The sequence below is a fragment of the Marmota monax genome, unplaced genomic scaffold (genome assembly GCF_021218885.2).
Source record: "Marmota monax isolate L192 unplaced genomic scaffold, Marmota_monax_Labrador192_F-V1.1 WCK01_AAM20220418_F8-fsc00034, whole genome shotgun sequence".
Lineage (NCBI taxonomy): Eukaryota > Metazoa > Chordata > Mammalia > Rodentia > Sciuridae > Marmota > Marmota monax.
Genome location: NW_026693934.1, coordinates 6488266 through 6506365, shown reverse-complemented (window position 1 = coordinate 6506365; position 18100 = coordinate 6488266). Strand labels below are relative to the sequence as shown.

Sequence of the window (18100 nt, the reverse complement as noted above, 5' to 3'; positions counted from 1 at the left end):
GTTAAAATGTCATTATCAAATGCTATATTACCCATGAATCACTGGAGGGATTTTATAAAATGGGTTAGTTGTACCCAAACCAATAGATCAAGATGGGAGGGAGGTGTGGGGCACTTACATCAATATAGATTTATCTGGAAAAGTCTTCTAAGTAACCTAGTGAATAGCAAAGATTGAGAATCACTAGTTTGCTTTCTCCCTCTTCCTTATAAAAACATGATTTAAAAATATAATATGTCTAAATTTTCAAGTCTTAAATAGGTTCAAGGTCAGAGTGATATAATTTCTTCTGCCCCTTATTCTCTTCTTCACATTTTCTGTTCTCCAGCCTTGCCTTCTGGTCACTGTTACTGACAGTGCCAGTCTCAAGGCAGGCATCTTAGAAAGTGCTAGGTTGTACTAGGGGGATATTGTTTTTTCTCTTTTCCTTCTTTCAGTTTTTAATTTTTCTAGAGAAGCAGAGAACATCTCATCTGTATTTTCCATTCTGAATTTTGTGCTTCCTTAACTGACTTCCTTTCCTTTCCAATGTATAGTTAATATATTGTCTGTTTTTATACCACTCACATTTGGAGTGCTTTCATATTATCTAATGGCTTTTGTTTTTCAGTGTGTAAGACTCTATATTGACATTCTACTTTGGCAAATAAGTTAAATTTAAAGACTAAATGCCTTTGTTTATGTTTTTTTCTGCATTTTCCCCCTTCCAGTGGGATTTTATTTTGAAATGACATTTGTCATTATAGAGTAGGAAAATTCACCATTTTCCAAAATTATTTGTGAAAATGGATTTTCAAGTCTTTAACATATTCCTTCTATTATTGTACCAGTAGAGAAGCGTTTTCAATTTACTTTTTTGATAAAAAACCAAACTTGAAAAAAATACATTGTACTACTGTGCCATCTGTAGCAAACTGTTGTAATTACCCATCTGTTTCAAATTGCTGTTTTGCTAGTACATTCTTGCATTTGGTGTTTTGCATAATTAAGTTCATTAAAGTAACACCCTTGAGTTTTAATATTTAGGGTAATATTTTTGAACTTTGGCATTCTGGAGAGTATAAGATAGCATGTAGAATTTTGACAAAAACAGATATTTTATTCCTTACTAACTTATATTTGTGTAGAAAATTATTTTAAAACTAATATCATGAGGTAATGTATCATATAATAACCTCATATTTCAAAAGGATTTTATATTTTAATGAAAGACTAACTAGAAGTGATTAAGTAATGATCATGTAAATTATGCTCCTTCTAATTATGATTTATATAAGAATTTAATGAAAGTTCATCTGATTTTATGTCATTTATTTTCATCATACTAATCATTGGCTCCTTGCATTGTATATTATTACATCTATAATATTTTAGTATCCTTATGACTTAAAAATGTTTATATATATAATTTATCTAAAATGTAGTGCTTTATTTTTATAAGAAGTTTTACATAATAAAAGAGTTAAATAGTGTGCACTAGGATATATGTAAAAGGATGAACATAATCTTATATGTAAAGGGTAAGCAGTGCTGACTAAGGAACTTGAGATTCTGATACTTGTTTTGAATGGAGGTTTTGTAGTTGATAGAGGACTCTTATGATGACTTGCCTTATGAATGGTGGCAACTGCTGGAGACGAGGCTTCCAGTTTTGCCTGCCTGGAGAAGGAAGCTGAGGTGTTGACAGAAAGCTGAGAATTGGACAGGAAGGCAGTGCTGCACATTGATCTGGGCCCTGTGGTGTGTGCATGTTGTGAGGGTTAATTTTCCACCTTTAGTTTTACATTTGGGTAGTTTCAGTGATCTACATGAATGCCTTTTTCATTTTGCTTCATTATTAACCTAGCGTGTTCTGTTCATGTTTTAGTTTAATTTTGCTGTAGCTATGTCTCCGTTGAGGGTAGCTGTGTGTTTCTGCTCTGGGCAGCTCTTAGGAACAGAGTGCCCTTACCCTGTAGCGAGGCCTGCAGAGGTTTGGGTGCTGCATCCATATCACCGCTGCTGCATCTTCGTGTTTTTATTTGGGGATCTCTAGTTGGATGCCTACCATTTGTTCACTATACAACTGTCCTCTTCACCATGAGCTTCTCTGGAAAACCTTGGTGACTCTTTCAGGCTGAGCAGGAACCCTCACTGTACCCTCAGGATTGCTTGCCACATGTGCAGTTCTTCCCGCACCATCTTGCAGTTATTCCTTTACCTAATTCTCGTTTATTGGCCTGTGAGCACCATGACTGGGAGAGCTTTGTCTTACTCATTTGTTGACCACTGAGTAACTGTCACACTTCCTGGCTTTTATAGAGCTCTTGAGAACCACTATGCAAGAAGTAAGTGCTGGGTAAAGTTCTAGGGATACCAAGGTGGACCTGATGTCCCTTAACTTTCAAGGGGCTCATAACATACTTTGGGAGATGGATACATAAACCACTAAATTTAACACCGTATTGTCTATTTGTTCATAAACTGTGACAGAGAAATGTGCCACATTAGAGTAAATACAGAACCTCATATCCACAAAGCAGTGGATGAAATGTGATAAGACCCTTCTTCTCTCAGGAACTTGCAGTTTTGCTAACCTGGACTTCATAAGGGAATTTAGTTTGTATCAACTACACAGAATGGGAAATTTCTGAACAACTTAAACATTTTAATGGATGGAATCAATGAAAACATTTTGAGCACTGACTGAGCTAGTTAACATGTTGGCAAGGTGCAAAGTACAGCATAGTCTCTGTTCCTAAGGCAGCAGTCCTCAGATGGGAAAATATGATGTGAAGGACTTTAAAGAAAAAAACAAATATTTTGTAAGTACCAACAAGGAAGTCTATGATGAATTATCAGCTGGACATATATCCTGGACAAAAAGTGTTAGGAGGTTCATGTTCTCTTTTCAATGGGTGTTATCCTTCTTATCCTCAGAATCGTCTAGTTGAAGAATGTGAGATAAGCAGGGATTTGGAAGCAAATAACAGGTTTCTAAATGGAGAGGTAGTTGGACTGTTCCTCCTGTATTTTTGTAAGACAGTGTCCAATAGCACTGGTGTTGTCATGGTACTTTTCAGAATCAGATAGTATACGTACTTAAGAAAATGAGTTACAGGGTAGATAGTCATCCTTGGAAACAGCAGCAAGTGGACCTTTGTAAATCATTTTTGAGAGTTTAATTCTGTCAATTTGTCAGCTCCCATAGGTAAAGACAGTATGATTATAAGCTTAGCTTATAATTTGAGAAACAGACCAAGGCTCTTTTGATGCACTAACAATTTCTCTAGTAGGTTTGGGAGTGACTTAGAGCAATCTCCAAGTCCAGAGGTGATGGATGACAGTAAAAGTATCGGTTGGGAGTTATTTGGCTACCCCCAAATTGAGCATCTACATTATGATTGCACTATGGTATGATCTCTGTATCTTTCAGTGATATTGAAAGGTAGCTATAATGACCTCCATTTCACAGATGAGAACACTTGGATTCACAATAGTTCAAAGGGTATTTTAATATATCCTATTTCTGTTATAGGCTGTCACATTTAGCATATAGATCTGCCAGTCACATCTCTCATGTATATGCTAGAGAGCAAATAACAGATTCCTTCATTTTGATTTTGCAAAGCTGTTTAGCAAGGGCACACAATTGAAATTCCTGAAGAATGAAATACTGGTGTACTTTATTTGGCAAAGAATATCACACCTGTAGCATTTCCGGTTTGGAGAACCTCTGGGGCTTTTATTTAATTAGAACCTTGATAAAAAAGAATAAAAATGTAAAGTAATTTTTAAATGCTTTAAAAATGTGGAAACAGAATTGACAATTATTCGTAAATGGATCAGGTACACAACAGGCAGAATATTGCACATTTTAGGCTGTGTGAAAGGTGAGAAATGAGATCCACATGTCACTACAAGGAGAGAGGGATGAGGCAATGTGGACATTGAGAGACTGTAGTAAGGAATTGGGATGTTAGCGATTCTAGAATACTATTGGAGATTTACCCTTCTCACCAGCCTTTCCACCACACAGCATAAGGTGTCTGACTTCAACCTCAGAGAGGTGTCAAAATTTTAATTTGGTTTGCATTATTCCCTCAATCTTTCACATAGCCTCATAATTGTGTCCGTTTGCATTTGGTCAAGCACAGGACATATGCCAAAGATTTTACATTCAGCCAGTTTCCATTTGACAAAAAGAATGAAAGAAGAAAGGACACATTATTTTGGAGTGACACATTATTTGCCTTGCCTGGGAACCTCTGGTGATATTATTAAGCCGAGTTCCCCACATTCTTAGACTAAGATGAAGAAAGAAAAAAAAATACATTTTAATATGGAGTCTTCTCTTCGAAACTTGAAGCCAGAGAATGCCACCTGATTAAGAACAAAAATTTCTTTTTAAAAAGCAAGCTTTCTAGAGATGTAATTTGCATTTCATGAAATTTATCCATGTTAAATAATACAATTTAATATTCGGTTAATGTATTGAGTTCAGCCATCATTATCATAGTCCAGTTTTAGAACATATTTATCACCTGATGTTCTTTTATATCTAGTTAATCCTCTTTCTCACTTCTAGCCTCAGATGATTACTAATGTACTTTATGTCTCTACAGGATTTGCCCAAGGCTTTAAGAAAAGAAAGGTGGTTTAGGAAGTTTTTAGGTTGGTGTTTGTTGTCTCTGGTCTCAGAGGTAGGGTAGCAGTGCTCCATGTGAGCTCAGGTACTTCATTCTGAATTCTGTTGAGTCTTTTGATGTTACCTGTTATGGAGGAGAGTGGCCTTGAGAAGTGGAAGAAATGATACCTTATCCAAATCTTTAAAAAAAAAAAAAAAATATATATATATATATATATATATATATATAATATATGGTGCTAAGACTTGAACCCAGTGCCTCACACTTGGTAGGTAGTGGTACCAAGCTTGGTACCACTGAGCCACAACCCCAGCCCACCATATCCAAATCTTATTTCACATTGGCCACAGTAATTGAAAACCATCTTTAAAAAGTAGTTTCAGATTGTTTAATTCTTTCTCTGGCCAGAGTATGACCCCTGGCAATCTTACTTGAGAAGGCCAGCCTCTACTGATGTGTGAGTAAACTGGTTCCACGTATAAGGAGCTTCCAGAAAAGACTGTCCTCAGGGTGTCTAAGGCTAGAAATCTTTGTTCTCACTCCCTGAAATATTTCTGCTTTCCAAAGAGAAAGTCTTGTTTGAGAAGTGAAAATTGTGGATTTTCACTTTGGGCATGTGAGTTTTTCCTAGTGGGAATGCTCTATTTTTTGTTCTCTATTCAAAATCTGCTCTATAAAATCTGCTCTGTTGAAGCCGAGCTCTAGAATCAAGTCTGTCATTTAACATATTGAAGAAGGCTTCACAACCCAGAACACTCTCATTAGTCCATTGAACAAGAATTTGTCATTTTGAGCATTGTTCTAGAGGATGGGATGCAGGTGTGAATAGGAAAAGCAATGTCCCTGATCTTTGAAAGTTTGCATTTAGTAGGGGGAGTAAAATAACAAACAAATAGGATGCCTTCAGAGGCAGGACAATAACAATGAAAAATTAAAACAGGAGGTTTAGGGAGAAATTATTGGTAGGGATAATATAGATGAGCTATCAGGAAAAAGCTTCAGTGAGGGATGAGTATTCCCATTGAGGTTGAAATGTAACATAAGGAGCCTTCCAGATAAATATTTATTGGATGGGTATTCCAAGTAGACAACACAGGAAGTGAAGTACCAAGGCAGAATATCTGGGCATATATTTGGTGTGTCTAAAGACCAAAGGGAGGTCAGTGTGGTTGCTACTCAGGAAGGAGATAGTGAACCAACATAGACAGACTGGGATCCGTGTTTGGTATTTATTCTGAGTACATTAGGCAACCATGCAGGAGAGGGCTACAATATAACCTGTGACTCTAATCCATGTGACTCTAAGGTCTGGGTATAAAATCTAGGTGTCATGGGGGTGATAATGATAGAGGTAAGTTCTGGTACTTTAGGTCTCTACAGGATTTGCTCAAGGCTTTAAGAAGAGAAAGCTGGTTTAGGAAGTTCTTAGGTTGGATTTTGGTATCCCTGGATTCAAAGATAGTATAACAATGCTTCATGTGAGTTCAGGTACTTCATTCTGAATTCTGGAGGCACCTAGGTGTTAATTCTTAAGCCCATGTTTCCTTTCTTCATTCTTTGTGCCATTGTACTATTATAACATGACATGTCCTCTGCTTTCTTTCCTTTTTGTCAATGGTCTCAATTGAGTTGGCTAACCTAAAGTGATGAAGACTTTCAATCTTTGAGTTAGACACATTGTTAGAGATAATATAATGCAGGCCACTCATTTTAGAGTTGAATCACCTATGTCAGAAAAAAAAAATCAGTGGCATTTCAGATTTTATTCATCTGGTTAATGTCAGAGCCAATGGTAAAACTCAGAACTCTAGGTTTCTCTTGCTCTTTCTACTCATGTCCTGCCTGATTTATAATTTCATAAAGTATGCTTTTTTTCTTCTGTAATATGAGGAGCAGATATTCTGTCAGATTGGTCACTGGGCAGAGATACCTGAGCTGATAGAACAGGCTGGTGGAGTAGATCGTATGTCAGCCCAAGGTGATCAAAGATGCCTGAGCAAAGGTGGCAGAGTTGGGAAATCGACAGGACTTTAAAGGTCAGAGTGAGGAAGACAGCAGATGGACAGGGCTGCAGGGGGGGAGCGCCAGGCAGGGAGCAGATGAACCTGAGACTGTCTGAGGCATTAGAGGACAGTCAGCAGATGGGCTGCACCAGAATGTGGGGGTGAGAAACACTGTCACTGACACTAATTACTCGTGATGGAGGTGCTTTGCAAAACATGGGGGAAAATGGTCCCATTTCATAAGGCGTTTACTGTAACAGTGGACAAGTTTGCAACAGCTTTCTACATTAAATACACTAAATTGAGGAACTAGGGGAATATTTGCAGTTTGCATTTCCCCTTCGCTAACACCTTGTTTAAGATGGAGACACTGAAGAGGACATGCCACAGTGCCCAGCCAATGGCATTTCTTCTGAGCACTGAGCATTTTCACAAATTAAAATTCCTTGTTAAAGTAAAATAGTCAAAAATGAAACAATGCGTAACATGACAGGCGAGGCGATTTTGGAACACAAATCAGCAGGTAATGAGGAGAATGAGATGTGAGAGAGATGTTGACATTGTCACATGGTTTCTGCTAGCACAATTAAATACCTGAAAAAAAAAAAAAAAAAAGAGGTTGTTATCTATTTAATACAATGGCCTGAACCAAGGTATCTGACATTCAATAGAAAGGCTATACATTGTTTTTTTCATCAGAAAGTTCTTGGTATATAATTTAGCATTTCAACTCAATAGATTTTTTTTTAAAGTGATAATTTTTTACTGGGCTTTGTTGATGCATAATTGAGCAAGACAGGATCCTAAATTGCAAATAGCTCTTTTAGTTAGAGCACATCAAAAAATAATCGTAACATAACTGCTGTTGTGGAGGGAAGTAGGATGTACTTTGGTCATATGAACAATGAATTCCTATGATAATAGTAAGAGTAAGGAATAAAAATATGACGGTCATCCATGATCTAGTGAAAGATTTTAGCTAAATTATGTATTTGCCAAAAAAAAAAAATCTGTGCTTACATTTGTGTTGTTGGAAGTCACAAGCACATTTGGGTGTGCAATGGAGAGGGAACCTCTCTCTTGTCTTCTGAACTTCAATCACTTTGGCTCTAGAGTAGTGAATCCTAACTCGTAGGTGGGTGATTCCCAATGCATTTGAGTATCTGGAGGGATGGGTCAATTGAGTGCAGCGCATGAATGTGTTTGTAAACTCCTTCATTCACTGTTCATTTACAAGGCAGTGAGAATTAGGGTTTTTACTTAGCCTTATTGTTTGCATTCTGTCCTCATAGCCAATTCTTTCATCCCATTAATTTTTCTTCTGCTTCATTTTTCTCCTTCAAATTCTCTTATTTCCTCATCACTGCCCCAAGGCCAAATTAAATTTGTCAAGGGTATTTTGTAACTCACGTCCATAAACTTTGAATGCCAAACCGTAACTGTTTGGTTTTCACGATTTTCAGAAGCTTGTCTGGCCCTAAAACAGGATTTCTTATTTGGTTTCTGGCTTCTCCATTAGTCACTTTGCCATAATAAAGATTACAGAGACCCCTTCAGCAGTCACATAAGCTACAAAGTCACATTCATGAAAACAAATTAAAGTTTTATCCTCATTGTCTCTTTCTTCCAACACACCAACATATAATTTTATTTCAGACTTGGAAGAAATAATTTAGTTGATTGATATAGCAATAAAGAGACACATCAGATCAATCAACATAAAAAGCTTGACTAAACTGTCTTTGTTTCACAATTATCTTTCTTCTCAAGTTACCAAGACCTTACTTAAATGACTAAAGTATGGTACATTAAAAAAAAAAATGTTCTCTTTGCAAAACTTATACCAATTGAAGGCTGAAACAGATCTGAAGGAGTTTCTATCTTCCTGTCAATTTGGTTTTTTGAAAATCATGGGAACCAATTTAGTGGTTTGCTTTTTGGTAGCTTTTGCTGTTTCAGAGGTACATGTGTCTTACTGTGAGGGCTTCTAGCAGTGGATCTGATGAACAGAGGTGAGTGCCAGGAGCGTCCTTGGAAAGTAAGGAAAAGTCCCTTAGGTAATGGAGAAGTAAAGTGGTACAGGAAAGAGAAAGAATAGTCAGTAAGGGTGAACTGTTAAATCAGTGGTGGGTTCCTGGAGCTTATTTCAGAGAAGATTGTAGGGAATACTGCAAAGTACACAATTGAGGGATGAAGTGGGTAGGACAGCTGCATACCACCTCTCAAGACTTGGACTTAATAGTACCCTGTCCCTAGGAGTGTTAACTCCTTGATGTTTCTGTCCTGCAATAGCACATTCTGGCAACTTTTGGTTTGATCCTTGTAGGAACAAATGTTTGCTGCTAGCATTAAAAAATCAAGCTGACACCCATACATGGAATAGTCCCATGATTGTGCATAGACCGTTGGCAGTGTGTGCCACAGCATCTATTTCCAACATTAGACTATCTGAAGAACAAAGGAATGAAGAGAACAAAGTTAAACCCTGAGATCTTTATTCTCTTGTGTTCTCTTTTTTAAAGCATTATTTCCACCTTTTCCCCCTCATAAATAATCTTATCAAGAGATTTTAGTTCCTTCATCTTTCTAGTCATGCTCTTGCACAGGAGGAAATACGCAAGCAGGCAGTGGGCAAAATGAGGAGACACAAAGCTACCTGAATCATTCATAAACTGAGGAAGCAGACCATGAATAATCAAGGGTTGTAAGTGCAGGCCTCAGCAGCCAAGAGGGCGCCTTAGATGTTTCAGAGGTACATGAGAACAAATCACTGCCTGCTTGTATCACTGTCGTCATTAATATCACACGTTTAGTAGGCATCTCCATTTGAATATGACACCTTTAGGCAGTATAAAAAGCACACCAAGCCAAGGCATTTCTTTGTCCTAGAATCTAAAATCCTAAACAATGAAATGGACATCAAATCATGGTCTATAGTGCATAAAATGAGATACCCACACGGGCTATGAAAGTAGCCAGGTGTAACAGGACAACTTAGCCATGTGGTCAGGAGCATAACAGTGAGTGTGAGAGCCTTTCCTTAGGAATGCAGGAAGCCTGGGCTCCACCCAGTGCAGTCAGGCTGCCTGCCAGATTGGGATGTCAGGCCAGTGGTTATGGATCAATCCAACTTCTCATAGTAGGCATATAGTTGTTCATGTGACACTGACAAAAACTTCTTTTTTAAGTATCTTTTTATAGTTGTCGATGGACAGAATGCCTTTATTTTATTTGTTTATTTTTATGTGGTGCTAAGTATGGAACTCAGTGCCTCACATGTGCTAGGCAAGCACTCTGCCACTGAGCTACAGCCCCAGCCCAAAAAAAAACTTTAAATAAGAAAATATCTGTACATTTAAAACGGTATGTGGGGGACTGGGCCAGTGGCTCAGTGGTAGAACATTTGCCTAGCATATGTGAGGCACTGGGTTCGATTCTCAGTACCACATATAAATACATTAATAAAATAAAGATCTGTCAACAACTAAAAAATATTTTAAAAAACAAACAAACAAACAGTATGTGGCTCAAATCTTTTCAGATTTTCTCAATGGAGAAAAATTGAAGGCATTCCCTCTAAAATCTGGAACAAGACAGGGATGCCCTCTCTCACCACTTCTGTTCAACATAGTTCTCGAAACATTGGCCAGAGCAATTAGACGAAAGAAATTAAAGGCATAAAAATAGGAAAAGAAGAACTTAAATTATCACTATTTGCAGGTGACATGATTCTATACCTAGAAGACCCAAAAGGGTCAACAAAGAAACTATTAGAGCTAATAAATGAATTCAGCAAAGTGGCAGGATATAAAATCAACACGCATAAATCAAAGGCATTCCTGTATGTCAGCGACAAATCCTCTGAAACGGAAATGAGGAAAAACACCCCATTCACAATATCCTCAAAAAAAATAAAATACTTGGGAATCAACCTAACAAAAGAGGTGAAAGATTTATACAATGAAAACTACAGAACCCTAAAAAGAGAAGTAGAAGAAGATCTTAGAAAATGGAAAAATATACCCTGTTCATGGATAGGCAGAACTAACATCATCAAAATGGCGATATTATCAAAAGTTCTCTATAGGTTTAATGCAATGCCAATCAAAATCCCAACAGCATTTCTTGTAGAAATAGAGAAAGCAATCATGAAATTCATATGGAAAAATAAAAGACCCAGAATAGCAAAAGCAATTCTAAGCAGGAAGTGTGAATCAGGCGGTATAGCGATACCAGATTTCAAACTATATTACAGAGCAATAGTAACAAAAACAGCATGGTACTGGTACCAAAACAGGCAGGTGGACCAATGGAACAGAATAGAGGACACAGAGACTAATCCACAAAGCTACAACTATCTTATATTTGATAAAGCGGCTAAAAGCATGCAATGGAGGAAGGATAGCATCTTCAACAAATGGTGTTGGGAAAACTGGAAATCCATATGCAACAAAATGAAACTGAATCCCCTTATCTCACTATGCACAAAAGTTAACTCAAAATGGATCAAGGAGCTAGATATCAAATCAGAGACTCTGCGTCTGATAGAAGAAAAAGTTGGCTCCGATCTACATATTGTGGGGTTGGGCTCCAAATTCCTTAATAGGACACCCATAGCACAAGAATTAATAACAAGAATCAACAAATAGGACTTACTCAAACTAAAAAGTTTTTTCTCAGCAAGAGAAACAATAAGAGAGGTAAATAGGGAGCCTACATCCTGGGAACAAATCTTTACTCCTCACACTTCAGATAGAGCCCTAATATCCGGAGTATGCAAAGAACTCAAAAAATTAAACAACAAGATAACAAATAACCCAATCAACAAGTGGGCCAAGGACCTGAACAGACACTTCTCAGAGGAGGACATACAATCAATCAACAAGTACATGAAAAAATGCTTACCATCTCTAGCAGTCAGAGAAATGCAAATCAAAACCACCCTAAGATACCATCTCACTCCAGTAAGATTGGCAGCCATTATGAAGTCAAACAACAACAAGTGCTGGCGAGGATGTGGGGAAAAGGGTACACTTGTACATTGCTGGTGGGACTGCAAACTGGTGCGGCCAATTTGGAAAGCAGTATGGAGATTCCTGGGAAAGGTGGGAATGGAACCACCATTTGACCCAGCTATTCCCCTTCTCGGACTATTCCCTGAAGACCTTAAAAGAGTGTACTACAGGGATACTGCCACATCGATGTTCATAGCAGCACAATTCACAATTGCTAGACTGTGGAATCAACCCAGATTCCCTTCAATAGATGAATGGTATGGCAATATGTAAATCAATGGATGTGTAACTGATGTGATTCTGCAATCTGTATACGGGGTACAAATGGGAGTTCATAACCCACTTGAATCAAAGTGTGAAATATGATATATCAAGAACTATGTAATGTTTTGAACAACCAACAATAAAAATTAAAAAAAATAGATGAATGGATAAAAAAATGTGGCATTTATACACCATGGAGTATTATGCAGCACTAAAAAATGACAAAATCATGGAATTTGCAGGGAAATGGATGGCACTAGAGCAGATTATGCTTTGTGAAGCTAGCCAATCCCTAAAAAACAAATACCAAATGTCTTCTTTGATATAATGAGAGCAACTAAGAACAGAGCAGGGAGGAAGAGCAGGAAGAAAAGATTAACATTAAACAGATACATGAGGTGGGAGGGAAAGGGAGAGAAAAGGGAAATTGCATGGTAATGGAGGGAGACCCTCATTGTTATACAAAATTACATATAAGAGGTTATGAGGAGAATGGGAAAATAAACAAGGAGAGAAATGAATTACAGTAGATGGGGTAGAGAGAGAAGATGGGAGGGGAGGGGAGGGGGGATAGTAGAGGATAGGAAAGGTAGCAGAATACAACAGTCACTAATATGGCATTATGTAAAAATGTGGATGTGTAACCGATGTGATTCTGCAATCTGTATTTGGGGTAAAAATGGGAGTTCAAAACCAACTTGAATCTAATGTATGAAATATGATATGTCAAGAGCTTTGTAATGTTTTGGACAACCAATAAAAAAAACAACTAAAAAATATTTAAAAAAACAAACAAACAAACAGTATGTGGCTCAAATCTTTTCAGGTCAAATAAAACTTTTAGTGGCTAGTGATGGCATACAGATCAAATGGTATTTGGGCTTTCTGACAGAGAGGCGGCTATTTTGATAAGTATCTCCAGAGGCCCATTGCTAAAGGCTTAGTCACCAACCATTTCACTATTGGTAAGCTGCAAAAAAGTTAGGACCTATTTGGGAAGCCCCTGAAGGGGATATTTAGACCCCAGCCCCTTCCTCCTTTTCTCTTCCAAGCTATCAAGAAACGAACAGCTTTATTTCCCATGAGTTCTCTGCTATGATGTACTGCCTCACCATGGACCCAATAGCAATGGGACCAATTGACCCTAGTGTGGAACAGAATAAACCTTTCCTTTTTCTAAGTGTATTATGTCAGGAGTTTTGTTACAGTAAGAAAAAGCTGACTTAACACAGAGTTATATGAATACTAGGTTACTTACATTAGTAAAGATTGGGCTCTGTGTGTGTGGGAGGTGGTAGGGGGAGAGAAAGAAGGAAGAAAAGAAAAACTGATGTACTTGTAATGAATATGCTCATACACCTTTATATGTGTGTATTTATATATAAATACGTACAAATATATTATGGAAAACAATGAGATATGATGAGTGGGGGAATAGTAGAGGTAACTATTTCTCACATACTTTTTCCATTTTAATCATATTCCCACTTTGAGGCCAACTCTGCCACTGCCACATCACTAATTCCTTGCCTTTGTAAGAAAGATTGCTGCAGGAGTCATTTGCTTGGTGGATTCATGGTGAGAAATACCTAACTGAATACTGCTGGCATGAGAAGTTTAAACTATTCATTTTATTTAAAAAAATGATGGGAAAGCATGGAAAAGTATACAAGAACTTTGAAATGTAGATTAAGAATAACAGTATACATTGAGAATTCCTGGATGCTGCGTCCTAAGACAGGTAGTTGCGCCTCTTTTCTTGTTGAGTCCCCACAACAATCTTGCATGATGTTAAAAAAACACTTTTCAAGAAGAGAAAACCTATGTTCCTCTATACATGAGCACATGTTTCACATCAAATAAATAGTGAGCCTCAGCTCCAAGGTTCAAAACCAGATTACACTCTTTAAAGTATGTATATAGCCTAAACATAAGGTTTTCTAAGCCACAAGTATTGTCTACATTTTTTCAAATATAGGAAAATTGGCATTAAGTTTTATTTATCTCTGGTATTCCTGTTTGGAACATAGGTTGGTAAGAGTTCTTGATTTGGAGGTCTTCGGGTGGAGCATGTGGTGTGTCTCTTATGAGGACTGAGCTAGCCTGACTCTGCATTGCTGCCATTGTTAAGAGGTTAGCTCCAGTTTGTAGAGCCAGATGTTAATCTGTGGCAAACATCTCAAACAGTTGAAAGCTGGCTGCAGGAATAGGAAGAGAGGATCATTCCTATCCAGCCCAGAATTCCACAACTAAGAGTAGGTACCTTAGCTCGAATTCTGGTGGGATCTATGACCAGAAGTTGGAAATGGATGTTTGCAGGCATATGTTGAACATAATGTGTCATCAAAGCAGGAAAAGCTAGGTGGAGTGGGGAAAGGAAGATGGTCAAATTGAGAGTAGTAAAGCTGAATCTCAGAGAAAGTCAGAGACCAGCAAACCTGCATCCCTGAGTTATGGAGAAAGCAATGACACCCTCTCACCTCTTCTCCAAGACTAAGTTTTTCTTCTGTCTATAGTTATATTCTCTTAATTCTTCCAATAAATACCTAGTTTTTATTTGAACTTAGGTCTGAGTATCTTTCTCTTCCTTGAAATTGGAGTGACCCCATCAGAGGAGACACTTCTTGGGGAGGTGTGATGTGAATCAATATTGAAGGCACAGATTTTTACTTACTTTGAAAAAGAATAAGATGAGCAAATAATTGCTTTTTCTGACATTATCTTAAGGAGAGAAAAAAAAAAAAAACTCTCCTAGACTCACCTAACAAAGAGAGGTAGTTGTTACCAGACTTTATCTTTCTCATTTAGAGAAAAATCAAGAAAATTTGCCAATAGTAGACTCTCTACACCATAATGAAACATTTTTCCCCCACGTTATGTATTTTTAATCCTAAGCTTTATTTTTAGTTGGGTGGAGTGAAGAAAGTACATGTTATTATTGAGGTCAGAGCCAACAGTAGTGTGTCCTGCAGAGAAATGGTTTTCAGTCCTCATAATCTTGATCCATTATTTTTTCTCCTCAAGGGTTTTAAGGGATTATCTTTATTTTTAGTTTAATTTCACATAATATTTTGTATCTCTGAATAGCAGCATATAGAAAATGATAGTGTTATCTGCAGTTGCACTCTTATTTTTTTTAGGTATAATACTGTGTGTGTTTTCATTTCTACAGAGATGGTGTTGTCGTGTTAATGTTTTCCCAGTTCTGATCTGTGTTCACGCGTCTAGCCAACTGAAAAAGTTACTTAAAAATTCAGTGGGTAATTGGAAAAGACATGAAATCCTATTTTAATTTACTAAAAAAGGAGTCAGACTGTGTTTTTTTTTTAACCTGTGATTTAGAAATACATTGAGAACAAATTTCTGCTTTAAATAAAATAATGTAATCACATTAATATTCATTGTGTATCCTTAGAATAAGTGTGTTTTATGCCAAAATACATGTATCTAAAAAAGGTATAGAATTGAATGTTTGAAAGATCTTTTAATTTTACTAATGAAATACTGTACTTTTTCTGATGAACTGAATTGGAAACATTTCCAATTAAACTTTCTGGACTGGAGTAATAGGGAGTGGGTTGTCTTTACTGATTACATTTTGTAAGTATTGATGGAAGCCTTTTACTTTTCTTTTCTGAAATATGTATGGTTGAAAATCTATAATACTATTTTTTTTTCAACTCCTTATCCTTGGAAACAAAGCTGATAATGTGATCAATCTCTCTCTGGATCCAGGATGGTTTGCTACCACTAAATGAGTCCTAGTCCCTTCAAAGGTTATTATAACTGTGTCAAGCTGAGAATCTTTCCAGGTGTGATAAACTCCGTTTCCCTTGCCCTTCTATCTTCATTTTTATTTCATTATACCTCTCTTTTCCTTTATTTACAATCCTACTCACAAAATTGTTTTATTGACATTCATTCTTCAAAATTAGAGTGTAAATAAAAGACAAAATCCACATTCTTAAAGATTTTGCTTAATTAGAGGTTGAAGTATAAAATAACTAACACAAGTTATATTCTTTATTTTGCATGGATGTGGTCATATCTTAGAATCACAGAAGATAATATTTTTAAAATATCAACCAAATGTGGTCATTGTAAAAAAAATTACACTCATCCATTTATGTTCCACTTCTGTCATTTCAGACAGTGGAAAGCAGGTGCATAGGCGAACAGGAGGTGGAAAATCCCTTGGGTTAGTGAAATTAGAAGAATAGAAGGGAAAGGCACCGAGGTGGCAGAAGCAAGCCATCTAATGGTTGAAGGGGCATGAGTTAATGAATCCATGCCTGGTCTGGTTGCTTTATGTGACAGGAGCGTTTTGCCTTTTGGGAGAAGGAGAACTCTGAGCTCAAAGCCTGGATCCCAGTCCCATATGCTGGCTACAGGGCATGTAGCTTAAGCCAGAGTCGAGCAGGAGGACTTGGCTTAGGCCCAAAGGGTTAACTGCACTAGCAAGAGCTGAGGGAGGGAAGAATTGGCAAGGGGAAGATAAGTGGGCCTGGACTAAGAGAAAAAGCCAGAAGTTTGCCAGTCACACCTTATCAAGCTACAATGTAAGTTGCCCAGGACAGGATGAGACAAGAGAGACACGCTGACCAAGACCTACACAAAAAGCAAAGACCCCACTCAACTGCTATGGCATCACATAAGCTTTTGCTGCTCTTAAGATGACATTTTGTGAAGAAGCAGCATTAGAAACCCTGAAAGCCTATAATTTGTCCTTAAAAAGCGCAGTTTACCTTCTAAAATAATCTTATAAATGGAAAAAGACTGAGGCCAAAAAGGTAAAAAAAGAAAAAGCAAAAAAGACACATTTACTAGCAAATTTATTTTTCCTCCACTGCTTTTTATTGCCGTAGGAATATGCTTTTCTGTACATTTTTGTGTATCATGTGGATTTCATCCCATGACTCTCACTAGTGTGGATAAGGTCAGCTGCTGCTTTTCTCCTCAGGTCATCAGTGCGAGAACACTCTAATGACAGAGGTGGGAAGATCTTTGTAATGTCTTACAGAAGAGTTAGACTTAAACACAAAACTTCACCTTTTCCAGAGGGAGAGGGGGATCTGCTAGGTGCAGCCTGGAGTGTGGCCTCCTAGTGGAGACGTACGCATTTGCTTTCCTTTGGTACCATACTAAGCTCACCCCCCAAAACTCTGCTTCCGATTCCTTCCTGGTCTCAGGTTCTCAAGTTCCTGCACCTAAAGTTGCTTTATGAAATTGAAATATATGCTTTAAAAGCTTGAAAACATATCGGTGGTGGGTAAGAAGTGATTGGTGGCATTCATTGTGTCATCATCTATGTTTCTCGCTCCTTGAAATAATCCCCAATACAAAAGTTCACTCATGCGCACGCACACATTCACTCACACCTCGTTTACTTGCTTTCTTTTAAGTCTTAAGAATTCGTAATATTCCTATCAAGGTTTGCCTCCTCTTTGAAGTCTTGGTCAAGAATTCTCACCTCTTCTTTCCTGTCCACACCTGTATCCCTTGTGAATGGACTGGTTGTATTTTGCCTCCAGTTCTCTGCAGTTTTAGGAGAAGTGAGTCTTCTCTCAGAAAGATTATAAGCCCCGTCAAAATAGCCACCCTCCATAGCTCCTGATCTTATCCTCTGAGCACAAAGAAGATAGCCAATTCTTGATAACTGAAATGGAAGCACTATAACTATCCACAAATCAACAGCCTATTCTTTACAAATTCCTGGTGAATCATGGTTCTTAGTTCTGCCAGGTTGTGGATTCCTTCATATTTAGTAAAAGGCAGAACTTGATAAACCTGGGGGTGGGAAGGAAAGCTAGGAAGGTTTGGGATAAAAGCAGTACAGGATGATAAATTTGTGACAGAGATCTTGTTATTTTTTTTTTTTTCCAAGGATAGTATTGACTTTGATTTATCCCTTTTGTGCATTTATATGAACTAGGCTGAACTCACCCTAGAAATGCTGAAAAATGTCGGCAGGTAAGGGATCAGTTAATTCCCCAAATTTGAAAATCTGTTCCCCTGTCTTCCTAGCATGTGATTTTAGCATCTGTCCACCAGCAAGCTGCTATGAGTCTGCAGTATTGTGATAGGAACTCACAATATTCAAGAAATATGAGCATACTGTTGAGATTACATATTTCAAAAACTGCACCTCTCCCTTAATGTCCGACTAAAGCCCAGCTGGAAAGTAATTTTG

The 18100-nt window shown here is 37.5% G+C and overlaps 1 protein-coding gene across 1 annotated transcript in view; it reads left to right on the top strand.

Annotated features, from left to right (window-relative positions):
- The window catches only part of Thsd7b (thrombospondin type 1 domain containing 7B), an 821885-nt gene that overhangs the window by 196951 nt on the left and 606834 nt on the right, over window positions 1-18100 (top strand). The window lies entirely within an intron of this gene.